Source organism: Protopterus annectens, chromosome 2.part0, assembly GCF_019279795.1.
Source record: "Protopterus annectens isolate FY-2018-M chromosome 2.part0, PAN1.0, whole genome shotgun sequence".
NCBI lineage: Eukaryota > Metazoa > Chordata > Ceratodontiformes > Protopteridae > Protopterus > Protopterus annectens.
The window spans coordinates 1161068960-1161074916 of record NC_056728.1 but is presented as its reverse complement, the minus strand read 5'-3'; positions in this window follow the sequence as shown (position 1 = coordinate 1161074916).

Genomic DNA, 5957 nt, shown 5'->3' with positions numbered 1-5957 from the left:
GATAACCCTACAAAATGATGAGGATATTATGATGATGAGGAGGTTTAAATACCCACATTTGCTCTTGTTTAAGCTACGTGGATACAGTTTTGTCATCCTGCAGACTACAAGAGCAACAAGAAGGAGAAAGAGATACTCTAAGGGCCTCCATTTTGATTTTTTCATAATTTACTGCTCTCTGCACTTCTTTTTTGTCATTTTTAATTTATCTCCATTAATTTAAACTGCATTGCCTTAGTATTGCTACACACTCAAGTGTATTAACTTGTACTGCATTTAAAGTGTTTTTGCTACTATTTTAACTGTTTTTCTGCAAAAAAAAAAAAAAATCTAAGCTTGTTTCCCACCTTTCCTGTAACTAGTCTAGTCCATTTACAGATTTGCTGTGTCCAGGACTGTTTTGTAAGTTTCTGAGCCCCCCCAGACCATTCTATGCTGGAGGGAAGCCTTCTAGCTTATCAGTGGGAGTGGTAAGCACTAGCTAGACTATCTACCACAAGAGGAGTGATTTCTGGTCCAGAAACTGTAGTTTATTGGTTGTTTGGGCAGTTTTTCCATCCCTTTCAAATTTCTGGTTTAAAAGCCTGTGTTTGTGTGGGTTTGCGCTCCACACAATGGCACTCAGCTGAGGTAAATTATTACCAGTGCCAGGAAGTCTGCTCTTCAATTTTCCCCTTAGAACATGCTTGTTCTTTTACTTCTTGCACTTCACTTAGCTTAATCAAGCTTTTGTAGCATTTATTGTAGCACACTTAGGTGCTATCAGCACTAGCTGCTCCTATGCAGTAACAGCACCAGTACTTATTAGTTATGACCAGCCCTCCTGGTATGATTGTAGGGCAATTTCCTGTGCTTTCTCCTGCTAACCTGGTGCACTTTAGCATTCTGAGACAGTGTGGCAACTGTCTAATGTACACAGACAACCCTCTCCTCTTACCTCCCAACACTCATACATGTGAGAGATGCACTTATATCACCAAACTGGAAGCAGTGCATGCTCCAACCAAGACCGGACTAGCTGGTCAAGAGGAGAAGGTCAACACCTGCAACTCACTACATAGAACACACAGCTCTCCAAAACACCAACCATCACAACCCACACATAGAAACACAAACCATCCACCCACCTCCGCGGAAGGTCTTAAAAAAGATTTACCCAAACAACAGAGATCCCCGAGACAGAAATGCACTCAACCACCACAACATAACATCAATCCCATAATACATAGCTCACCACCAAAGTTTTCCCCCAAAACCTAAGCGCTTAAGGCAAAACACATTGCCCAATGTACTAATCATAGAAGACTCAATTGTGAGGCACACTGATGTCCCACGCACTAGGTTGAACAAGCAGAAGGTGACAGTCAGTTGTCTATCAGGTGCCAGGATCCACCACATAACACATGCGCTCAGGTCACTCCACAACAAGTACAAATATGACTCAGTCATTGTCCATGTGGTTGTGAATGACCTGAGACATACCTCCCTGGACTACACGAAAATAGATGTGATGGAACTCTCAGATTATGTGGCCCAGGCAGGTATGACCCTAGCCCTGAGCAGTATTCTACCATCACCCAGAATTATACCACAGTATGAACAGAAAATGAGTGACTTCAACAATTCTCTCCACCCAGCTGACCTTGTACCAGCCAAATAGACCCCTTAGATCAGAAAATAAAACTCTGCTCAAAGTCAACAAACCCCAACTCCTAACCAGTCAAACGCTCTATTCCAAACTCTGGAACTCCCTCCCATCCATAATAACCTCCATTAGTAGCCCTGCCCTATTTAAAAGGTCTCTTAGACAATACCTCTCCTCTTGCTGGCTATGCCCATGCCAAAAACAACTCTCTCTAAACTCTATCTCCCCTACTCTACCCCTCTACCTTTTTTCCTCAACTCTTTTCCCATTCTCCTTCTTCTTGCCAACCTGCACTCTAACCATCTCACCTGTGCCTACCCCTGATACCTACCCATAAATGTGATCCATACCCTCTCTTGCTATACCCACCTTACTGCAACTCCTGAACCTTTCATCCCTGTCTTCTTTGTATTCCTATTCAACTCTTCAATCCATTGCCCAGCTACCTGTTTAATTTCAGTCTAACTCTTGCATGTTCATTATACTGTGTTACCTAAAACTCCATGCCTATTATTGCTACTGTCTAGCCCTCTAAGCATTCATGTAACTAAATTGTATTTTTGTATATTCTGTAAAGTATAGCCTTCTTGCCATTTATGTAACTGAAAGTTGATTTCTGTATAATTTGTATGTGGAGCTTTTCTCCCTGGGCCTCCGCTGAAAATGGGCTCTCCAAGGCCCAGTGGACTTTCCCAGTAAACAAATGCAATAAATAATAATAAATAAATAATTGGCTAAGTTTCTGGTGTCATTCTAAGGAGATCCAGTATCTCTCTGTCTGGGATGACATGATTGACAGACCTCGATGCTTTGCCAGAGATGGCCTGCATCTGTCACCCCTGGGATTCCGGGTACTGGCTAAGGTTCTTGCCACCCCTATAGTGCCTTATTTAGGCAGTGTTCGAAAGACCAAAATTCCACTATAACAGCTACAAACAAATGCAAGCTGAGGGTCATGCTGCTCAATGCTAGAAGTCTGAATCTCAAGATGCACTCGCTCAAAGCTCTCATCAAAATGGAGAATGTCGACATCTGTACTGTAATAGAGACCTGGTTTAAAGAGGCAAAAAGCACCCCTGCGCTCCCAGGCTGCAACTCATCCCATACCTTTCAGCCCCAGAACACTGCCGGAAGCTACAAAGGCAGTGATTTCTCCATATTCTTAAAGGATATGCACACCTCTAGACTGGTAGCCCAGCATAATGCATCTGAGATACTCCAGGTACAACTAACACTGGGTAAGACAGTGATACAAGTCATAGCCTGCTACAGAACCCCAAACATGTCCTCAGATGCTCACTCCAAGTTCCTAAGCACCCTGGAATCTATCAAGGTCCAACCCAATACTCAAATACTGGGTGACTTCAACAACCCTTCCATCAACTGGGAAAACTATTCAGGTACCAAAGACACACCCCTGCACAATAAGGCTGATGCACAGGCCCAAAAATTCCAGGAACTCCAAAAAAGCAAAGCCAGCACCAAAAGAGCATATAAACTTTCTTTTATTGTGGCCACACCATAAAAAATCAGACTGGTTTCGGCAACCAAGCCTTCTTCAATGATAAAGTACAAAGCACAAGTCCCCAATACTTATACCATGAATAGTCATCCTCAATTAGGCAGACATTCATATTTAAAGCAACAAACACCTTTTTCTCAGAACCATATCTATTACATGTGGTCATTTAACCCTGGGGAAAATAAACCCCCAAGTTTGATGATCTAACCCTTCTCCTTTCTGTTTAATATAGCATGCCCAAATCTTATCAATAACCATGAAGTGAAATTTTGCATTATTATGTTTCAATGTATGTTTCTACAGAGAATTTGACATATGCTTAGTGCGAATATCACTAAGATATTCAGATATATGTACACGTATAAACCTACAGGTCTGCCCAACATAAAAGGCAGTGCATGAACATGTCACCAAATAAACCAGCCAATCTCACCCACAATTTGCAAAAAATCCCATATCATAAACCTTACTAGTATTCTTACTGGAAAATTGTTTAGTTTTTAACATATATTTGCAGGATGAACAATGCCCACAGGGGTATGAACAAAAAACTTTTTCACCAGTTAAAGTCTCCTGATGTTCATTATTTCGATTTCTATTGCCACATTTATAATGGTTAAAGTGAGATGCTAAGGTACACCCTCTTCTATAGGAAAACTGTTATCTAGGCAAGAGTAGACCAGACAATTCATCCCTAACTAGCAAAATATTCCAATTTTTTATCTATAACCTCCTAATGACATTGATATTTCGGCCATACATGGTAATGAACCTAATGGCATCCACATCATCCTGCATCCTATGATGATAAATAATCATATCCAACCTATTTTTACCCACTACCCATCTTTTGGCTGACCTGATATTATTAGGATGATACCCCCTAGCCAAAAATCTTTCAGCAAGATCATCCTCAAAATGCCGATAGACATCTGGAGAAAAACAAATTCTCTTTACTCTCAAAAATTGAGACTTGGGTATATTTTCTATAATGTGGCGGGGATGCAAACTGGTAGCAAATAAATTATTATATTGTGGATACTTGCGATATATTTTGGATGCCAAAGTATTGTCACTATTCCTTGTGACTGTCTGTCACATCCAAAAAAATTAATCTGCTGTGTATCCACATTCAGGGTAAATTCTATCCCCCATTTATTTTCATTCAAATATTGAACAAATTCAGACAAACAATCTGCCCCACCCCGCCACACCAACCAACAATCGTCCAAAAATCTTCACCAGATGACTATCTCAGGCAAATACATATTATGCAAACTGTCATAAATAAGCAGATCCTCTAAGTAGCCCATGAACAAGTCAGCATAAATGGGGGCAAAAGATGCCCCCATTGCTGTTCCCTGAATCTGCCAAAAGCAGTCCCCATGAAAAAATATGACATTTTTGGTCAACACATGCTCCACCATGCACAATAATAGGATATTGAAACCCGGGGGATGGATATCTGCTTTATCCAACCAATATTTAACAGCTTCTAATCCAGCCCAATGTGGGATACTTGTATATAATGCTGTTGCATCTAATGTGCGTAGTAGCCAATATGTCTCCAACTGAAAATTTTCAATAATAATCAGGAACTCCATAGTGTCTTGAATTCTAGCTCTAACTAATTTTAGCAAAGGCTGCAAATATTCAGTTGGAAATGCTGATAAAGGCTCTGTCAAAGAGCCAGTGCCAGACACTATCGGCCTACCAGGTGGTTTGTTCAGGTTTTTATGAATCTTGGGCAATAGGTAAAGGATCTGCTGCTGAGTGTCATCCACTGTCAAATGTTGTTTGACTTGTAGGGAGATAACTGCTTCTTCAAAGGCCAAATCCAAAAAAGTATCTATCGCCTTCTTAAAACGAAAGGTGGGGTCCAGTGGCATTGGCATATAGTGTCTTGCATTACTCTGTCTGCGTGCCTCCAATATATACTCTTCAGTATCCATCACCACTACCGCCCCACCTTTGTCTACTGGGATGATGACAATATTTTTATTCTCTTTTAAGTTCCTAAATACCTATTGTTTATCCATTGTCAGATTTTGATCCAGTATTCTGGTCTCACAGTTCTTAAAATGCAAGCCTTTAATAATTGATTCTTGAAAGATGGCCACATGCTTATCCATTGGGGGTCATAAATTTCGATTTTCGAAAATGGAACTCACTGGATCTTTGAGTCCTATCCTGAGAACCAAAAAATAATCTCAAATTCAATGTTTGACAGAAATCTAACAAGTTATCAACCACACTATCTTCATTAACAAAGCAACCAGGTATATATTTAAGCCCTTTATTAAGTAGTTGTTCTTCAGCTTTTGTAAGATTTACAGAGGAGATATTATGAACATTATACACCATATTTACCGATGTCCCAATGTCTGTAATAACATTTGTACATTGTTTATATTTTTTATGTTTTCTACCTCACCGGTGTCATCTAAACCTAACGGGTGATCCATAGCCCTTGTTTTCTTTGTACTTGGTGACCCCTGAGTGAGTATTTGCTCAACATCCATGGCTGATGAGTCTTCCCCTGAAGTGCTACTATACACTGTGCCTGATTTTTTGAGAATCGGCCTAGGTCTCTTCCTTTTTGTTCTTACCATATTACTCCCTCCCTCAGAAAACTTCACACTCTTCCTGAGGTCAAAGGGTTTCCCTCACTCATAATCCTTGACTTCACAGTTAAACTTTTGAAGTTTTTTACTTTTTAAAGATTTCTCTATAACCAATAGATCTTTGGACAATTTTGTTAAACATTCTTGATATCGGGCTTGTCCCTCA